The sequence below is a fragment of the Lactuca saligna genome, chromosome 8, assembly GCF_052625555.1.
Source record: "Lactuca saligna cultivar CGN05327 chromosome 8, ASM5262555v1, whole genome shotgun sequence".
In the NCBI taxonomy this organism is placed as follows: Eukaryota; Viridiplantae; Streptophyta; class Magnoliopsida; order Asterales; family Asteraceae; genus Lactuca; species Lactuca saligna.
Genome location: NC_136424.1, coordinates 143,960,967 through 143,981,353, shown reverse-complemented (window position 1 = coordinate 143,981,353; position 20,387 = coordinate 143,960,967).

The window sequence follows — 20,387 nt, the reverse complement described above, 5'->3', positions numbered from 1 at the left end:
AAGAAAGAGCGGGTCATTGGGTTAATCTCAGAGTTCGTTAAGGATGGACGAGGACTTCTGACATTTCAGGGTCGGATTTGGGTACCGTTCGTGGGCGGTACGCGTGCTACTTTGATGGAAGAGGCTCACAGATTGAAATTCTCGATTCATCCCGGTGCTACAAAGATGTATTTGGACTTGAGGAAGGAATACTGGTGGCCTTGTATGAAGAGAGACGTCGCCTGGTTCGTTCAGAGGTGTTTGACCTGCCGTAGGGTTAAGGCCGAGCACCAGAGACCGCATGACAAGTTGCAGCCTTTGGATATTCCTGAGTGGAAGTGGGAACAGATTACGATGGATTTCATCACCAAATTGCCGAGAACTGCCAGGGGAGTCGATGCAATTTGGGTGATTGTGGATAGGTTGACGAAGAGTGCACATTTCCTTGCCATCAGCGAGAGTTCATCAGCGGAGAAGTTGGCGGAGATATACGTGAGGGAAGTAGTATCTCGGCATGGAGTGCCGATCTCGATTCTTTCGGACCGTGATGTACGCTTCACTTCCAGGTTCTGGAAGAAATTCCATGAGGAGCTGGGTACTAAACTGCATTTTAGTACCGCATACCATCCCCAAACAGACGGTCAGAGCGAGCAGACGATTCAGACATTGGAGGACATGCTTCGAGCGTGTGTGTTAGACTTCGGGGGTAGCTGGGATGCGCATTTACCCTTGGCAGAGTTTTCCTACAACAGCAGCCATCATTCGAGCATTGGTATGCCACCTTTTGAGTTGTTGTATGGTAGGAGGTGTCGGACCCCCATTTGCTGGGGAGAGGTGGGACAGAGAGTGATGGGCAGTACGGAGATCGTACTTCAGACGACAGAGCAGATTCAGCAGGTTAGACAGAGGTTATTGACCGCCCAGAGCCGACAGAAGAGTTATGCAGACAGACGCCGGTCCGAGCTTGAATTTCAGGTTGACGACTTCGTTCTCCTGAAGGTTTCTCCTTGGAAAGGAGTGATCCGGTTCAGGAAGAGGGGCAAGTTGGGGCCCCGGTTTATAGGTCCATTTCGTGTGATTGCAAGGGTAGGCCGGGTAGCTTATCGGTTGGAGTTGCCAGCAGAGTTGGGACAGATCCACAATACTTTTCACGTATCGCAGTTGAGGAAGTGTATAGCCGATGAATCGACAGTGGTTCCATTAGAGGATATTCAGGTGGATGCGAGCCTAAATTACGCCGAGAGACCAGTAGCCATCAGGGATCGGAAGATCAAGGTTCTGAGGAACAAGGAGGTACCTCTGGTATTGGTTCAGTGGCAACACCGGAAAGGATCGGAGATGACTTGGGAGTCGGAGCGTGTGATGCTGGAGCAACATCCGGAGTTATTTGCAGAGTGAGACTTCGAGGGCGAAGTCTAGTCCTAGTGGGGGAGAGTTGTAACAGCCTGGAATTTCAGGTATTGTCATAATATTGTTTTTGGGGTGTTTTAGGAGGGGACTCGGCGAGTTGGAGCCAGACTCGCTGAGTAGGACCACAGACTTGGTCGCGGGTTCGCGACTGGACTCGGCGAGTCTGCGCTGTTCAGCGGAAACCCTAGCCATTTGGTTTGGAACGTATATAATGAACTTATAGGCCGTCATTGTCCGTCTTTAGCCTACTGAGAAGAACCCTAATCGGTTGTGTGCATCTGGAGCAAGGATTGATGGCCATTGGTGATCTTGAAGAAGTTATTGTGCAAGGAAGAGAAGGGTTTGGCTAAAGGAACAGCAAGGGAATCAAGTTCTGAGGATTGGGGACACAGAGAGTGCATTATTCAGATAACAATTCGGATTATAATCTGCTATGTTGATGTGTGCATGGATTTAGGGTTTATGGAACCCTTTTGTGACTAGATTGATTGTTATCCTTGTTTCCCAAACAATTATAACCCTGTACTAGGACCTTTAGAGGTCCAGAATGTCCCATGCCTGTGTATTTCGGGAATTAAGAGAGGTTTTGGATTGGAATCCTTATGCCTTAGGTCAAAATGTAAATTATAGGCTTTGGGGTGTAGCATGAGCACCTAAATGAAGGCCTTACGTGTTGTACCAACTTAGGAGGACCAAACCTATGAATGGTCGGGACAATACTGATCTCAGGAAGCAGTTTGATCGACTGCATGGCATGGACTTGCCGAGTCCAATGAACAGACTCGACGAGTAGCTTGAAGATTAACTGGGACTCGTCGAGCTGTTCTTCAGACTCGGCGAGTGGGGTCGGGGTGGCCCTGCGATTCTTCCACGAGGAACTCGTCGAGTCAAGAGGGATACTCGACGAGTAGAAAGGGAACATCAGGATTTGGTGAGAACGTCTAGACTCGCCGAGTCACCTTAGCACTCGCCGAGTCCGGTCAAGTTGACCGTTGACCAGAGTTGACCTACATGTGATTTCTTAGGGTCAGTTGTCTTGAAAGATAAAATTATTAATAAGGGATATATGATATTATAGGGAGTCTTTAGGTCTGCGAATCGAGTGCGAGTGATTTCAGGAGTCGCTAGCTTTCATTACCCACGAGGTGAGTCTTCTCACTATACTGTACCCGGAAGGGTTTGACTATGTGACCGGAAGGTCGGATATGATATGTGTTATAAGTACTATAAATGGAAAGGTAATTGCTATGTGTGCTATGTATGTTTATGTGGGCCGGAAGGCAATATGTTATGTGACCGAAAGGTCGGATATGATGTATGATATATGTGCTATACGTGTTAGGATAAATGTATTATGTGCTGTGTATGTTTATGGGCCGAAAGGCAATATGTTATGGGCTGGAAGGCGTATATGTTATGGGCCGGAAGGCGATTATGTTACGGGCCGGAAGGCGTTTTGTTGTAGACCGGAAGGTCAGGGCCTGGAAAGGAGTATATGTGTAAGTAGTATACTGGGGAACTCACTAAGCATTTATGCTTATAGTTGTTATGTATGTGTTTCAGGTACTAGCGAGGACCGTGGGAAGGCGCCGGCGTGATGAGTACACACTGTTGTTATTTTGAGATCTTGGGGATTTTATGATTGTATTTTGATATGAAACTTGGAATAATTATATTCAGTTGAATAAAATCACTTTATTTTAAATGAAAATTTTGTTTGAAAATTTGCGTTGTTACACAAACCTTTAGCGATAATTTATCTGCTTTGATAAATCTTTCCTGCTTTATCGCTTAATGGAATCTTATATCTGTTTTAATGAGATATCCCTTGTTCCATATCTCATGACTCAATTTAGAGGACTTATGATCCTCTCTTTGCTGATATTTTTAGATCAAGATGCCTCCAAGAAAGAGACCCATCTTAAAGAACAACACCAATCCTCCTCCACCACTAACTCCTCTTCAATTTGCTCATGTAACATTTCAGGCAGCTGTTACTACCGTAGTGACAAGTGCCATGTCGTAAATGAACCCCGGTAGTTCAGGAGGTTGTCCCCAACCCCAAAACCAGGAAGGTAGCCAGGGACACCGTAAGGAGTGTTCCTATAAAGATTTTATGAACGCAAAACCCACATCCTTCGATGGCACTGGAGGTGTCATTTCCTTAACCCGATGGTTCGAGGAAAAGGAATCTATCTTTGAAATATGTGCCAGTTCAGAATCTGATAAAGTGAAGTTCGCCACTTGTATCTTCACTGATAAAGCCTTGACTTGGTGGAACGACCGAGTCAAATCCTTAACTCTACATGTAGCTAATGCTATGGGTTGGGAGGCCATGAAAGATCTTCTTCTTGCTGAGTACTGCCCACGGGGCGAGATGCATAAATTAGAACATGAACTATGGAACCTAAAGATGAAAGGTTTCGACATCATCGCTTATACCTCTTGATTCGATGACTTGGCGCTACTTTTCCCAGGAATGGTTACCCCGAAGAGTAAGAAGATAGAGAGATTCATCTGGGGGCTGACCCAGCCAACAAAAGGAAACGTCTTAGCTACGAGGCCGGATACATACAACAGCGCCAAAAGCTTAGCACAAACCTTAATCGATCATAATGATGACCTTGAGGAAGCAACTACCACTCCTGAGCCATCAGAGAGGAGTGGTGAGAAAAGAAAATATTGGAATAAGAAGAAGAGTCAGCTTTCTCAGGACTCCTCGAAGAAGCGGCAAACGGTGGCAATTCGTGCTGCTACTGTCTACTGCTATTTCTACCGTCGGATCCACAGCTCAGACTCCTACCAGTGGATATACCGGTACCCTTCATTGGTGCGACAAGTACAACTATAATCATTGTACTCCTGGGCCATATCTCGAAATACTCTACAACAACTGTGGCAAGAAGGGCCACCTTGCTCGAAACTGCAGAAAACCAGCCCAATCAACCAACCAATCATCCGGAGTAGGTGTCAGTCAGACCTGCTACGGTTGTGGTGAAGTAGGGCATTTCAAGAGAAATTGCCCCAAAGCAGCAACAACTAGCAACACTGTAAGAGTCCTAGTTATAGGACAAGGTGAGGCAGCCGTCGAACCCACCGTTAGCACATGTATATTCTTCCTCGACAAACCTTATACATGCAATCCTTTTTGGATGATATTGTTGAAAGAAAAGCCAGTTATCTATTCAATCAATCATCATCTTGAACTTAGTCCTCCATTAGTAACCAAAATGTCTACCGTCGAGATGTCTAACAACGAGAAAGAGGACGTTAGCGATAGATTCAAAGGCTGTACCGTTACGTCGAACGATCATTCCTTTCCCATCGACCTAATGTCAGTTTCCATAGAGAGCTTTGATGTTATCATTGGCATTGATTGGTTGAGTTCCAATCATGTGGATATGCTTTATTACGAAAAAGCCATCCATCTAAACCTTCCCTCTGGTTAGACTCTCACGATCTAAGGTGATAAGCTTAGTTCAAATCTTCATATCATTTCCTGCATCAAAGCTCAAAGGGCTACCCCGAAAAGAGTGCTATGCATTCCTAGCCCGTGTGATTTGAGAGAAAAAGGAAGTTGGAGACCTCGATAACGTCCCCGAAGTCTGTGACTTTCCTGATGTATTTCCTGTATATCTTCCGGGAATTCCAAATAAATAGTTTGTTAATATATTATGAGAATAATATATTATTTAGAAATACTATTATTTAATTAAAAATTAATCATAAATTAATTGGAATTAATTTTGGGATTAATTAAAAGTATAGGAATTAAAGTGTACCTATTCAATAGTTGAGGAAGATGTATTCTAGAACCATCCTAGAGCCTTGGACAGTTTTAGGTGGTATCTAGGGATTTTAGAATTATCATTGGAGGATAATTAGGAAACTAGATAATTACCAAAAGGAAATAATATTAGTTTATTCTTTTTAATGTTATCTAGGGTTTACTAGTTACACTATAAAAAGAACCCTAGGGACACAAATTTTGGCCATGACTTCTAAGGGATAGTTAGACCAAAATTTCCACATGTATCCTCTCTCTCTCTCTCTCTCTCTCTCTCTCTTCAAGATTATTGATTGCTAAGGTTTGGGTGTGAACCATCAGAGGCACGACACTTATGGTGCTTGCTGCCAAAAGTTTTGAAGAAGGAATTCAAGATTGTTTGCTATAACAATCTTCAAGGTAAGTTTCTTGTTCTTGTGAATTAGTTTTTCATAGGAAAGCTTTGTGGGGTGATAATTCATAGTATGTTGCCTATATGTGAAAGACATAGATCCTTATTAGGTTGCATGTGCCCTAATCATTTAATTGTTTAAATGTTTTTCTGTTTTAGAGCATTGTAGTTGTAACCCTAATAACCCATTAGTGGTATCAGAGACTATGGCTTTCTTTCAAGTATTTGCACATTGGGCGAAACAAAAAAGAAACCTCATTTTAGTTTGTCGATGCTCACGACGTGAGCTCAGTCCGGATCTGAAAATCTGGAAATAATCTGCCTATTTAGCTTTTATGTAATAATTACTTGCTATACTTATCCTCCAAATCCGATTTTAGTGTATCTATGATGATAAAATAAAAACCTAGAAGTTAGGAGATAAGTATTTGACGTGATTAATTGTTTTATTGATTAATATTATAGATTTTTTTTAAAGTGTATAAATAATAAATTTAGATATTAATTAAAGCTAATAATTAATGTCAAATATTATTTGGTTTATTTTATAAATCATTATAAACCTAGTATTTTGAAAAGTTTAAAATACATCCTTATGGATCTTATTATTAAATAAATTAAGTAACTAATTAAAAAGTGATTAATAAATCCATATAGTGGTTTAAATTTAATTAAATTAACAGTTTAATTTACTAAAGATTAAACCCTTGGAATTTTAAAATGTTTTAAATTACACCTTATACTATCCATATAATTAGACGTTTAATATATATTATATGTATAAGAAAATGTTAGGATTAAATCTCAGATGACGAATAGGGAATATCAAAAACAATCAAGAATCAATCACCATAATATGGAAGTAATCTGATAATGGTTTTGTGTATATTGATTATGATATGAACGTACAAAGAAAATCCTAATCAGGAAAAAGCTTCTTTAAAAAAAAGCTAACCTAATAATTATTTATTGGGAACATAAAATATTTACCAAAAATATAAAACCAATGTCTTAATATAAAACCAATGCCTTAGAAGAGCTCGATGAAGAACTTCTACTGTAAAGACACTGTAGAGAATCATAAAACGATTAACCCTAAAAGGGCTTCCCTAAATAACCAAACATGCCAAATCAGTTTCAATATCTCAAATACTCAACAATCTCCCCTTAGATGATGAAACTGATGAAGATCATGATTTTCGATCTTCTTGGCATTTCCCCCGTAAATTGTGAGACTTATCAAGACATGGTGTTTTCAAAGCGAGAGAAACGAATATCATTTTCCAAATAAGAACTCCCCTTTGAATAATTATCAATCCCCTTTAAATATTCAACAAATACTATGGAGAGAATCTGAAAAGTTAAGAAGAATCACCAACAATCTTCAAAACCCATTAAATTAGATGAAATAAATCCTTTTAGAATATACCTAATTTTCAAAATTTAAAACCGGAAAAATAAAAAAAATTAATTTTTTTTTTTCGATTTTTAAATATTAGACAAAAAGAATAGAATAAGAAGCAATAATTTAGAAGGGTTTAAAAAGAATAAGACCAAAGAAAAGTATAAGAAGTGAAAATATTTTGGTAAGAAGGATAAAAAGAAGCAAATACCCAAGAAATTGTGAAAAATGGAATATGGGGTTAAATCTGTCAAAATGCCAAATCCCTGGAGACTGGAACACAAAATATTATCATTTTCCTCGTTAAATTAGAACAACGCAACTTTGACTACTGAAAGTCAAAATCAGACTTTGGCTCTATGAACGATTACTAACCTCCGATCCCGTACTCCATGAATGAATGATGCGATAAGATGCGAATGACGGATCTTCTCCGAACACCAAACCTGCGAATCGATTTAATTCCAAATATGCGAAAACAGTTTCCTCCGAATCCAAGACCAAGAGCTGCGAGCCGACTGGCGATCTGAATCCAGGTTCCAGACTCCGATCGATCATTCAATCCGAAGCCTGAGATCGATTGTGAGTTGTGAATCCGAGTCTAGACTAATTTCTGATTCGTTCCTAAACCTCCGAATGCTTGAAGCCTCCGAGCCTTGAACTCCGAACGATCGAAGCGAAAACAGTTTGCAATTGTCGATTTTGGTCTCAATATTCCGAACCTTGGTCGTCATTGAACTCCGAGAGATTCAGAGATAAACTGAAATCTCCGAAGACTGATTTTCAATTGAGTGTTTGACTGTTAATTCCGATTTTGACGTTGGTTCATCAACTCCGATTCACAGGAATGAACACAAGAATGACTCACGACCAGTTGGCTAAATGTTCGAAAACATCCCTCGAACTTTAATAAAATGACATATTTTGCCCATAAATCCGAAACTAATCAATTTTCTGTATTGTTTGGAAAGTCACCCTCTTTTTGCAGCACACTGACGATTTCAGCCCATTGTTTACTGTAATGTCAGATTGCATCCCTCGTTTTGCAGAAAAATGTCATTTTCACCCATTTTTCCAACTTTTCTCCTTTTTTCATTAACAACCATTAAAAATGAATAAAAATTGATTTATTCAACACAATTTCATATCTTTGATTGAATCTTCACCAGATTTTGTCCCCCTTTTTTTATAAAAGACAAAACTTTTTATAAAACATTTGGTACCCATTTAAGATTCAACATTGAATTTGGTTTCTTACACACCCATTCATTTAAAGAAAATCGATCATCTTCTGAAAATAATATATGTTTTTTAGTTGTAAAACAAATTTTTTCATAAATTTCATTAAACCAGCCAAATTCTCTTTTCTCTTTTCTCTAACTTCTAACAAATTCATCTGAAGAAAAATTGAATTTTCTTTGAACATTCTTGACTTCATCTTTCTGAATCTTTTCACATGCATGAAGGACTTGTACATTGGGCATCCAAACTTTCTTCATTTGATTCTTGTTCTCTTTCTATCTTTCTGGATCTGAACAATTCAAGACTTTTGAACACAATCCTTAGGAATTTGGTAAATTTGAACATCTTGAATTATTGGTTTTCTGTAAGGAACCAATCCTTCAGAAACATCATCAGAACTAGAAAAATCATCTGTTTGAGTTCCAATTGAACAAAAGTTCTTCACTTTCATGATTTCAGATGAATTTCTTTGAGATTTGTCTTTTGAAGTTCTAGATTCGAATTGTGAAGCTTCTGAAAAACTTGAAATCAACAAGAATATCTGGAGTCACTTTTTCTTCAGAAACTTAGAGAACATCATGAATTTCTCCAAGAACACCAATAACATCTTTTTTCTTTTCAATTATTTTCATCTCCAAAATTTGTTGTTTATTTTCTCGATCTAAATGCCCATAAATAATACAAAGTTGTTCTACTATTCTCTCATTCTTTTGTGATTCACGTTCATTAACATGTGAGTATTCAGATATTTTCTCATCAGCAAAAAAAAATTATATAACTCAGTAACATCCTTCAACGTAAAATCACCAAGAACATAAAACAAAGTCACTTTGTCGACACCATAGATTGGTTTAGTAACATTTAATCCAAGTTCTAATATGGAGTTACAGAATAAAAGATCCATTAGATCTTCAACACGTGACAAAACTTGAAGAGAGAGAGAGAGAGAGAAAATAGATTTGATAAGAATTATAGAGAGAGAAATGGGTTTGAGATGATTTTTTTAGAGAGATAAAGTAGATTTGAGCACAAAAATTCGAATAAACACAAATTTTTTTCTTCTAATTCTCTTCCAGAACACGATTCAAGATCAAATCAGATGAAGTAATGATTAGAAGATAACAAATCTGAACAAAATTTTGCAATAAAACAAGGTATTAGACTTTTTCTTCTCAAAAAACTTACAAAACAAGAAGAACAAGGTGAGATTCATGATAAAATATCACCATCAAGAAGATCGATTCTTGTAATAATCATTGAGATTTACAAGAACCCACTCTAATACCACTTGTTAGAATTAAATCCGAGATGACGAATGCGGAATATCAAGAACAATCAAGAATCAATCACCATAATATGCAAGTAATCTGATAAAGGTTTTGTGTATATTGATTATGATATTAACTTACAAAGAAAACCCTAATCAAGAAAGAGTTTCTTTACAAAAAGCTAACCTAATGATTATTTATAAGGAACATAAGATATTTACCAAAAATATAAAACCAATCCCTTAATATAAAACCAATGCCTTAGAAGAGTCCGATGAAGAACTTCTCCTATAAAGACATCGTAGAGAATCATAAAACGATTAACACTAAAAGGCTTCTCTAAATAACCAAACATGCCAAATCAGTTTCAATATACCAAATACTCAACAGAAAAGTCTGTCAAATTGCTAGTACGACTCATTTATGAAACCATGTTATCAAGAGGGTATAACGAAGCAGCCTATAAAATGGTCGTTGAATGAGTGTCCACTCTCACCCACTACTCTCCTATGTGGTGCAGGGTCTTTAGCCGAACAGATTTGATAAGACACAATATCATTAATAAGTATATTGTAATAAAGTAACTAAACTATTTTCTAAAATCCTAATCTTAGTTACTTTAGGAAAATGTGAATTTGTATGCTAATCCATGAAATTGCACATTACATTTTATAAGTCGTTAGTGGAGCGTGTGTAGTTAACTGACACACTAATCAGAGACTAGTAAAGAGTGCTAGTAGGTGTCTCAAACATTATCATTGATTAATGGAGCATGTATGATTAACCGACACATTAAAATGATATGATAAATGACATCGGGAGTGCCAATATAATTTGCATGGTTATTTACATCACGTGTGTGATCCTCGGAATCCCAATCGTGATAGTGAGAGTGTAATATGAGATTAAACATGCCATTAATTAGATTTAATGAATCTCAAATGATTTAGGAGTTTCATAATATTGAAACTGGTAAAAATCTTACCTACCTAAAATAGATTCGAATTTTATTACGGGATCCCTCTTCGAAGTTCGAATCGAAAATATGGATCCTAGCCTTAATTTAAATTTATGGGTTAATAGTTAAGGATTAAAATCAACTAACTTGAATTCTCTTTGTTGGGTTATGAGCACTACATCAATCATACGACGTACATGCAAACCCTAAAGCTATGGATCTAGTTTGTCTAATGAACATGCAATAATCATCCAAAGCTCATAAACCCTAGATCTACCATACAATAATCGAATTGACATACGAATTAAGGTTTAGATATTACCTTGATTGTTATGTAGCAATAAAAATCACAAATCTCCTTGATCTTGACTCTTGAAAGCTTAGTGCCTCAAATGTTGCACCTCTAATGGAATCATAAACACCATGTATAACAAGATGACTTAGGAGAGAGGGACGAGGCACCAAAAATGTCCAAGGTACTCCAAGGAATGCTTAGCCACGTTATTGGGAGCCCTAGGGGTCCTTTTATACTTGTGTGGGCTGGTCGTGTTTTAGGTCAACCCCTAATTCTCAGCTTAGGCCTTAAGCAACCCATGGAACCTTTCTAGAAAGCCCTTGGACCAAAATCATATGGGCTTCCCATAGATTTCGTCCAATGCCCTTTCCATAAGGATTCCATAGCCCACAATGCAATTATCTTATAACTACAATATTAGTCCCCCAAGTTTAATTAATCTCTTTTAACCACAAAATTAATTCTTGACTAATTTTAATTATACAATATGATTTCTCTTTTAATATATTAGTCATATAATATATTAATAAATCATAATTAATCCTATTTCTCCTTAGCTCATATTGTCAGTTTCTATGGTGAATGCAACCCAAAAGGACCATGCTCACAATCAGGTCAAGTACATACCAAAATAGTTATGGGCTTAGACACCTAATTCAATAGTCTCCCACTTTGATAAGTCTAATAACTATATTGCATATGACTTCGGAACCTGATCAACAATCGTAGCTTTCAAAAGCCGCTTTCGAACTCCGGTCTTATCAGACATGTGTTCTTTAGATAAGGAAGTATATTCCTCCATTCTAGATATCGTATGAACTGAGACATTGATTATACCCGAGAGTTACTTCCTCACTAGGGGTACATGTTCATCCATTTCTCTACAATATGGAGTAAGATTGTATTTTAAAACATTCGGGTTTATCAATACCTAATACTTTTACATCAATATTTCCTATGGTTTGTATCCATATACTTAAAATGAATTCGTTTATATATTGAACTTCCAAAGTTTAAGTCTAAATACCAATCCATGGAATTTAGTTCACTGAAACTACTGCTCTGATACCATGATTGAAAGACCCTCACTTTGATAATACTAAAACAATTTGTTAGTCCCAAACACGCTACATGCATATTCACAAATAATATTTTACATTGATAATTTATTTACAAACGACTGGATACAAACCGACTAAGTTTAAGTTTATTACAAAACTACACAGGATATTGTATATTTTATACATAGTAAAACTTATATACAAAAGTAATAATATAAGCTATTTTAATTCTTTTAACAGTATAAAGCTATATTGGATGCTTATTGCTTGCAATATATTAAAACATTGAGAAGGTAAGCGGTGACGCTTAGTGAGTTCAATAAGAGATACAATATAACATTATGCCATATATATATATATATATATATATATATATATATATATATATATATACACACACACACACACACACACACACACACACACTTCAATATGGAAGAAGCAAAGAGGAACAAGGAACAATAAAGGAATATGTGAAGCAAGTAACAAACTTTCCATATTAATCAATGACTTGATTCAAAGATATACAATCAATGAGACATAACAATTTCCAAACTTGATATACATCAATAAAGCTTCGGCCCAAATGGCACAGAAGACATACAATTTCTTATTAACATTTTGACAGATTTCAGGCTTATAGCCCTATCTAATAATTTTCCAACACCATAGAATAGAAATCATTCTCTTACGGAGACATGTTCTACATGGCCAGAGGCTACGTACCAGTACCAACGTGAATCTAAGTCCTTTCACTGAAAAGCACATATCATATATAACACATAACATACAATTGTTCCTATATATTAAACTCACTTTGAAATAACTGGGGGTTAAAATAGTAATTTGTGTAGCACTTCGTTCCTATAAATAACCTTTTTCTATAAAAACCGGGAGCTTTCTTGAAAACCGGGCTCTGCGAAGGTAGGGCTTCAAATCATACAGATAAATTTATCAGGGTCTTCGGGTACTTCAGGGCATGTTTCGGGTGCTAAAATTGATACCGGAGCTGTGGGGGATGTCAAAGTAGTAGAAATATGAAGTTAGGGGTGAAAAGTGGCAAAATTTCTAACAAAAACCGGGAGGTCTCGCACCCTTTATATAGGTGCGAGCCTCGGATCCGAAGCAAGAGGAAAGGGGCAGGTGGCTGTGAAGCTGCGAGGCTCGAAACACGCGGTAGTAGGGCGAGGCTCGATTGCGAGGGTCGAAACACGCGTTGATTGCGAGACTCGGACACGGTGTTGAACACGCATCGCAATCTCGGTGGACCTCGCTTCGGACGGAAGGATCAGGCAACACACGTCACTCCTCGGACACGCCATGAGTCGGATGACGCACCTGCTTAGGATACGTGACCAGCTCGAAGCGAGGGTGACGTGGTTGGTACTGTTCATGTGAAAATTCCCGGTATTATCTACTATGTCTCGGTTTTTGAGCCTCGAACTTCAAAAATCCATAACTTTCGCATACGAGCTCCATTTTTTATGTTCTTTATATGCACGTGTAGATAAATTTATGCTCCACAACTTTCGTTTAGACTTCGTCGGCTATTTTTGACTTTAATTATAATATTATTATTTTTAACAGACCAGGACATGAAAATCCGTTAAAAATTCTTAACTTCTTCATTCGATGTCCATTTTTGTCAGACTTTTTATTGTTGTACTACTATTGATGAGACCTTCTATTCTTGTTTAGGTTATGTCGGCCAAATATCGCTCGATCTTTATTTTGAGTTTTTAGTTGTCTACTGCTATTCCGAAACATAGGAAAATCATAACTTCCTCATACGAAGTCAGATTTAAAAGTTCTTTATATGAAAGTTTATTATTTTAGCGAGTTCTACAAAATCAGCCAAACTCCATAACATCAAAAGTAAAACATAACAACAATGAGTTAAAATTGATGAAGGGTAATCTAGGTAGTAAGTTTCTTGCATTAATTTATTTTGATACAACAGAAACAAACACCAGAATTGAACTTTCAAAAGCAAACTAGAATTATACATCTACTTTCAAGAATAGCCAGCACCAAAACCAAAACATTTTTGAAGATGAGAACCAAAACTCCAAATCGATGTACCCCAAAATCCAATAGATTTACGCCAAAAATCCAAACGATATACCCCAAAAATCTGAATCAATTAACCCCAAATATCACTTACAGATGAGCAATTTCAAACAAGCAAAATAGATTTACCCCTCAATCAATGCTATGAACGAAGAAGATCCGCACCAGAATGAAGAATGTGTGCGTCGGGTGTATGTGTAGATGACATCAACTAGCTCAGAAGGGTGAATAAGAGCATGATCGATTGTGATGGACTGGGCAATGTGACATGAGGTAGTAGGAACCAAGGGCTAGATTGTCCATTCAAAATGTTTATTTAATTACTGTGATTTAAGATTATGAAAAAGAATTATAAATCAATAAAAATTAACAAAAAAATACTTTTGGGTATATATGATCTTAAAAATCATTGAGAAGAGTAATATGATAATATTCTTGTAAGACAAGTTAAATTTTAATACAAATAATGCTTTTATGTTTTCTATATATTATTTTAATTGTTATTTTATTTTATATTCAATTTAAATTTATAAAAACATTTGTACCAAATTTACTGTCACACCGCCAAAACCGATGAACGGCAGAAACGTTCTGGGGTGGAGGATGTCATGTACATTATCACAACAATCTAAAGTAGTAAACAAGCAACAACATCATCCACTGCATTAATAAGATAATTTCATACAAGTGTGTTCTGTCAAGTTATATAGACACCAAAAATATACATAAAAAATAAAAGAGGAATCTTGAAAACGCTCCTTCTTCTCAAAATCCGGCGGCTGTACCTGTCTACTGGTGACCTGAGAATACAAGTTATTTTGACAGAGTTTATCAGCTTTAGAGCTGGTGAGTTGATAAGTATATTAGTGTCTGAGTTTGTATGAAAGCATTTGTAAGATGTTTTGTAAGATGTATTGTGTATGTTTGTAAAGGTTTTGTGTTTGTTTGATCTACTCTAGAAAACCCTTTGTTTCCTAATAAAAGTAGCCTTCTACCAAGGCATCTAGTGTCTGTGTGTGTATCTCTTGTAAAAGTGTGTATTTTCCCAATTCCGACTATCATTAACCAAAAATATAGCTTCTACATTTTCTTGCATCGTGTGAATATCACAAAGCAGAATGTAAAGGGAAAATGTTTTAGTACTGTAACGTAGTTTTAAGTAAACTACTGCTATACTAATTACCTTAAGCCAATTGTATATTTTAAGGTAACATGTGATCGACCTGTATCTTGCTACCGATTCAATAGTAAAGTGACAATGTAAGATGCGACAAAAATGATGTTTGGCACCCGTAGACTTGCAAGTCCCACTGTAGCGAGCAGCAAGGTGTAGGATAGTCAATCCAGTATAGATCTATACACAAACTCATACGCTCACCAATTAAGGAGATTCTGATACAAAAACAGTCATGGCAGGTAGTGCAATGCCCTCTTTAATGGCTCACATAACTTTGTTTATGTATATATAACGTATATGTAATGTATATGTGTGCTAGCTGTATTGTGCGTTCTTTCTCTAACTAGCCTGTATGATTGTTTCTCGACATAGTGTCTGTTGTTCGTTTCTCCTCACTCTATTTCATGTTTGATTCTCATCATAGTATGTATTGACTCATGTATGAACTGACTCATTGTATGTTTCATTGTTCTAGTAGTAGTATCTTCCTAAACTACCCCTATGGCAGCTTACTAGTAAAGTATGAACATGTCTGTATGCCCTTGCTACCCAAAGGACTAGATTTGGATGAAAGAAATAACCTTTTATATCTATATACATATACATAATATATAACTAGGATTCAAACGACCTTCGGACAACTAACCTTGATACCCTAAGACCACATCAAACAAGAACAGGAAACAGGGTAGACTAGCAGTCCTAAGTCCTTTCAATCCTACTTATATAACTATATTTATACAGATACATAGAATATAAGTTTAAAAGATTTTAAGTAAAAGTATTTGACCATTGAAGGAGTTTGTAAGACAATTTGAGGTAAAACAGTTTGATAAATAGTTTGGAAAGTAAGTAAACCATTTGCTTGGTAGTCATTAATCACATGTGATTGATATAATAACTATAATTGTTGAACTTGTATTCCCCCCATAAAAGCATTTAAAAACATTTAAAAGGTTATTTTAGGGGTATGAACTCACCTGTAGTGAGTGGTTCTGATGATAACGTTGGATCTGTTGCTAAGTATCAAGTGGTGACTTGAGTACACACGCGAATCCTATTTAGCATATATTGGCACATATATGTATATAATTAGTGTTATGAACAACTAATTAACGAATTGGGACCACCTTAGGGACTAGTAAAAACTTCTTTTGAAGTGTTACAACCATAAATGATTGTACGAAGGGTTAAAAGGCTATACAAGAGAGTGTATGGCCAAAATACACACTATATGTGTGTGTGCGGCCATGTGTGCAGCCAGGTGTGCTGCCAGCACATGTGTGCGGCCAGGTGTGCTGCCAGAAGTGTGTGCTGCCAGAAAACATGGTGTTCTTGGTGTTCTTGGTGAAAGATGTTACCTTTCCGGATGATACTTGAGAGGATTTTCGAGTCCTAGCTTTGCAACAGTGTAAGAAATGATCAAAATGACCAAGGATAGTGCTTATAGGAGGGTGTGTGCGGTTGGAGGTGTGTGTGGTTGGTATGTGTGCGGCTGGCTGGCCGCACACACTAGTTTTTGGTGTGTTTGGCTCGTTTTCCCAATGCTACAACCAAACTAACCCATCCTCCAACACGTATCTCAGTTATACTAATCTTTAAGCACTCTTTTAGACCCAAAACTTCATTATAAAATAGCAAAAGGAAGCTAACTTTGATATAAAAGAAGAATGTAAGCTACAAATTTCGGGTTGTCACATCATCCCCTCCTTAGAAGGAATTTCGTCCCGAAATTAGAATTTAAACAATTACAAGCAATTAAGTAAAAAGATGAGGGTATTTCAGTTTCATCTGATCCTCTCGTTCCTAAGTGAATTCAGGTCCTCGCTTGGCGTTCCAACGAACCTTCACTATTAGGATACGTCTTTGTTTCGTTTACTTGACCTCTCGGTCCATGATCTCTATTGGTTCTTCCACGAAATTGAGGCTCTCGTTGATCTCGATCTCGTCGAGTGGGATTACAAGAGTCTCGTCGGACAGATACTTTTTCAGGTTCGATACATGGAAGGTAGAATGTACGTTACTAAGTTCGCTCGGTAGATTGAGTTTGTAAGCTACTGGGCCGATTCTGGCAAGAATCTTGAAAGGCCCAATGTACCTTGGATTTAGCTTTCCACGCTTTCCAAAGCGTATCAATCCCTTCCAGGATGAGACCTTCAATAGAACACGGTCGCCCACCTGGAATTCCAACGGTTTTCTACGTTTATCAGCGTAGCTTTTCTGTCGGTCTCTGGAGGCTTTCAATCGTTTACGGATCTAAACGATCTTCTCCGTTGTTTCCCGTATGATCTCCGGACCTATGAGAGTGCTTTTAGGAACTCGTCCTTTAGCTAACTGGGTATCACCCACCTCAGCCCAGCACAGAGGGGATCTGCACTTGCGGCCATAGAGAGCCTCGAAGGGAGCATCCTTTATGCTTGTGTGATAACTGTTGTTGTAGGAAAATTCGACAAGGGTTAAATGAGTATCCCATGCCTTCCCAAAGTCGATCACGCAGGCTCGCAACATATCTTCCAAGGTTTGAATAGTCCTCTCACTTTCTCCGTCTGTTTGCGGATGGTAGGCTGTACTCATGTCCAGCCTAGTTCCTAGGGAATTCTGTAGCGACTGCCAGAACCTAGAAGTGAACCTACTATCTCTATCCGAGATAATGGATATGGGAACACCGTGCAGTCGTACTATCTCCCTAATGTAAGTTCTTGTAAGTTTCTCCATCTTGTCTGTTTCTTTGATCGGCAGGAAGTGTGCAGACTTGGTCAATCTGTCGACGATGACCCATATGGTATCAAGTCCACCCATTGTCTTGGGAAACTTGGTAATGAAATCCATAGTGATCCCCTCCCACTTCCATTCTAGGATCCCTGGCTGTTGTAGGAGGCCTGAGGGTTTCTGGTATTCGACCTTGACCTTGGCGCAAGTAAAGCATTTACTTACGAAGGTAGCAATATCTGCTTTCATGTTAGGCCACCAGTATAACTTTTTAACATCCAGATACATCTTATCTGAACCTGGGTGGACAGAATAACGAGTATTGTGCGCCTCGTTCATGACCAAGTCTCTAAAACCTCCTAGTTTCAGGGTCCAGATCCAGTCCATGAAATAATAAGCTCGGCCACCCTTAACCTCCAAGTTCTTATCCATTCCTCTCAGGGATTCACTCGCCACATTTTTAGGCTTCAACGCGTCGAGTTGGGACTCCTGTATTTGTGTGGATAAGTGTGAATGGATAGTCATAGTCAATGATTTGACCCTACGACCAGAATATTCCTCCCGACTTAGGGCGTCCGCTACTACATTGGCCTTGCCAGGATGATAACGAATCTTGCATTTGTAGTCACTGAGTGCTCGTGATTTTGTAGTCACTGACTATCTGTCTTTCCATTAGCCATCTCTATAGTGAATGGTTCAATAAGTGCTTGTGATTTTTGTCTAAGTAAATGAGCAATTTTTTCGGTTCACGAAACTCCTCTCCGCTCCACTATCAAATAGAATGCATGTATAAGAGTTATCGAGGAGGAACGTACTAGTGACCACTGTGGGGTCGGCTCCTGCTTCCTCATGGCATATGGCCAGAACTCTTGCCGATCCACCGGTAAACCCTACCTTCGGGCAGTTTCTTTTGAAGTGGCCTACCTCGCCACATCCGTAGCAAGTTTGGCCCTCTCCAGTGCCGGGGACTTGGGTGATTGGCCTCACCGGAGCTTTGCAAAAACGGGAAGTGTACCCCTTCCTATTGCAGTTTACACACTGCATTTCCCGACAGGATCCCACATGGTGGTAGTTACATTTGTTGCAGAGCGGTAGGCTTCTAGAATACTGCTTTAACGAAGTAGCAGCAGTGGCAGGTGTTATCATCGTATGTACGGCCACGACCTACCTTTTCTTGGCAACCTTGTTCTTTTTCTTGTCATCCCAGAATTTCCGCTTGGACTCAGCAGTTCTTGCAGGCTCTGAGATGGCCAGGGTAGTTGTTGTTGTTGCAACCGCAGTACTAGCCCCATGATCAACTAGCTGTTGTGCCAATCGCTTGGCACTATCAAATGTAGCTAGATGTGAAGCCAATACATGTCCTTGGTATGGGGACACCAGTCCCCATATGTATCTATCGATCTTCTTTCCCTCTGAAGAAATCATGTTGGGACAGAGGGCCACTAGTTCACAGAACCTGGCGGTGTAGGCGACTACATTGGAGCCCTTCATGGTTAGGCTCCATAGTTCTTCCTCCAACTTTTGGATCTCGCCTCTCGGGCAGTACTCCTCTGTCATGAGGTCTTTTAAAGATCCCCAGCCCATATCATTTGCCATTATTTGAGATAGTGACTTAACATGGCTATTCCACCATGTTAGGGCTTTAGTTTCGAAGGTGCAAGCAGCGTACTTCACCTTGCTATCCTCGGAACACGAGTAGATTTCGAAAACCGATTCGGTTTTCTCGAACCATTGCGAGAGGGCAATGACTCCGCCCGTCCTATTGAAGGATAATGGTTTGCAGTTCGTGAAGTCCTTATAGGAGCACTCTCTCGAGCGCACAGGGGCTTCAACTTGAACAGATTAAACAGGGGTTCCTCCTCCAGTGGAACCTGATGAATGGTATTGAGCCATGGCTGTAGCCACAGCTGCAGCCACAATAGTATTTAAGGTTGTCGTGTCGAACTGAGGAGTAGGTGGTTGAGGAGGTGGTGTTGCGTTATTAGGGTTTCTCCTTGGATTTCTGCGAGGCAGCATCTTTGATCTATAAGTTTATGAAGATGCAAACATTGATAAGAATTTAATGGAAGAATTTGTGAATATGACTCATGGACTAAATTTACATAGCCCAACAATACGGTTTAATGTAGGTCTAGAACTAATAGATGATGACATTTGGATAATAATTCCCATAAGATTAGGTATCTGTCAATATTACTGGAATTGTAGATGTAACAAGTTTGGGAAAAATGGCCTACATAAAGAGGCCTTACATCAACCATAATGGAAAATTCTGACAGACTTCAACCTAATCAAGACCTATCGAGTCTAAGATTTACAAGGATAGGAAATTAGCGTAAATTTTTTACATAACTAGGTTATATCCAAAAGAAAAGTTATTAAGATCCTATCAGCGACGAGAACCATTAGAGTGAGTCCTCGAATCCGACAGAAGATGCTCGATGTCCCTTATACGCCTATCCGATCTTGCCTGCCGAGTTTGAAGTTCCCTGACTTCAACTCGGGTTTCAGCAAGCTGCCTCTGAAGCATTGCATTGTTGACCTGAGCCCTTTCCTGTGCAGACTCTAGTTGGCGAATGTGAACAGTGTTAACACCAGTGTTGGCATCAATCTCCAAGAATCGATTGAGAGATGATTT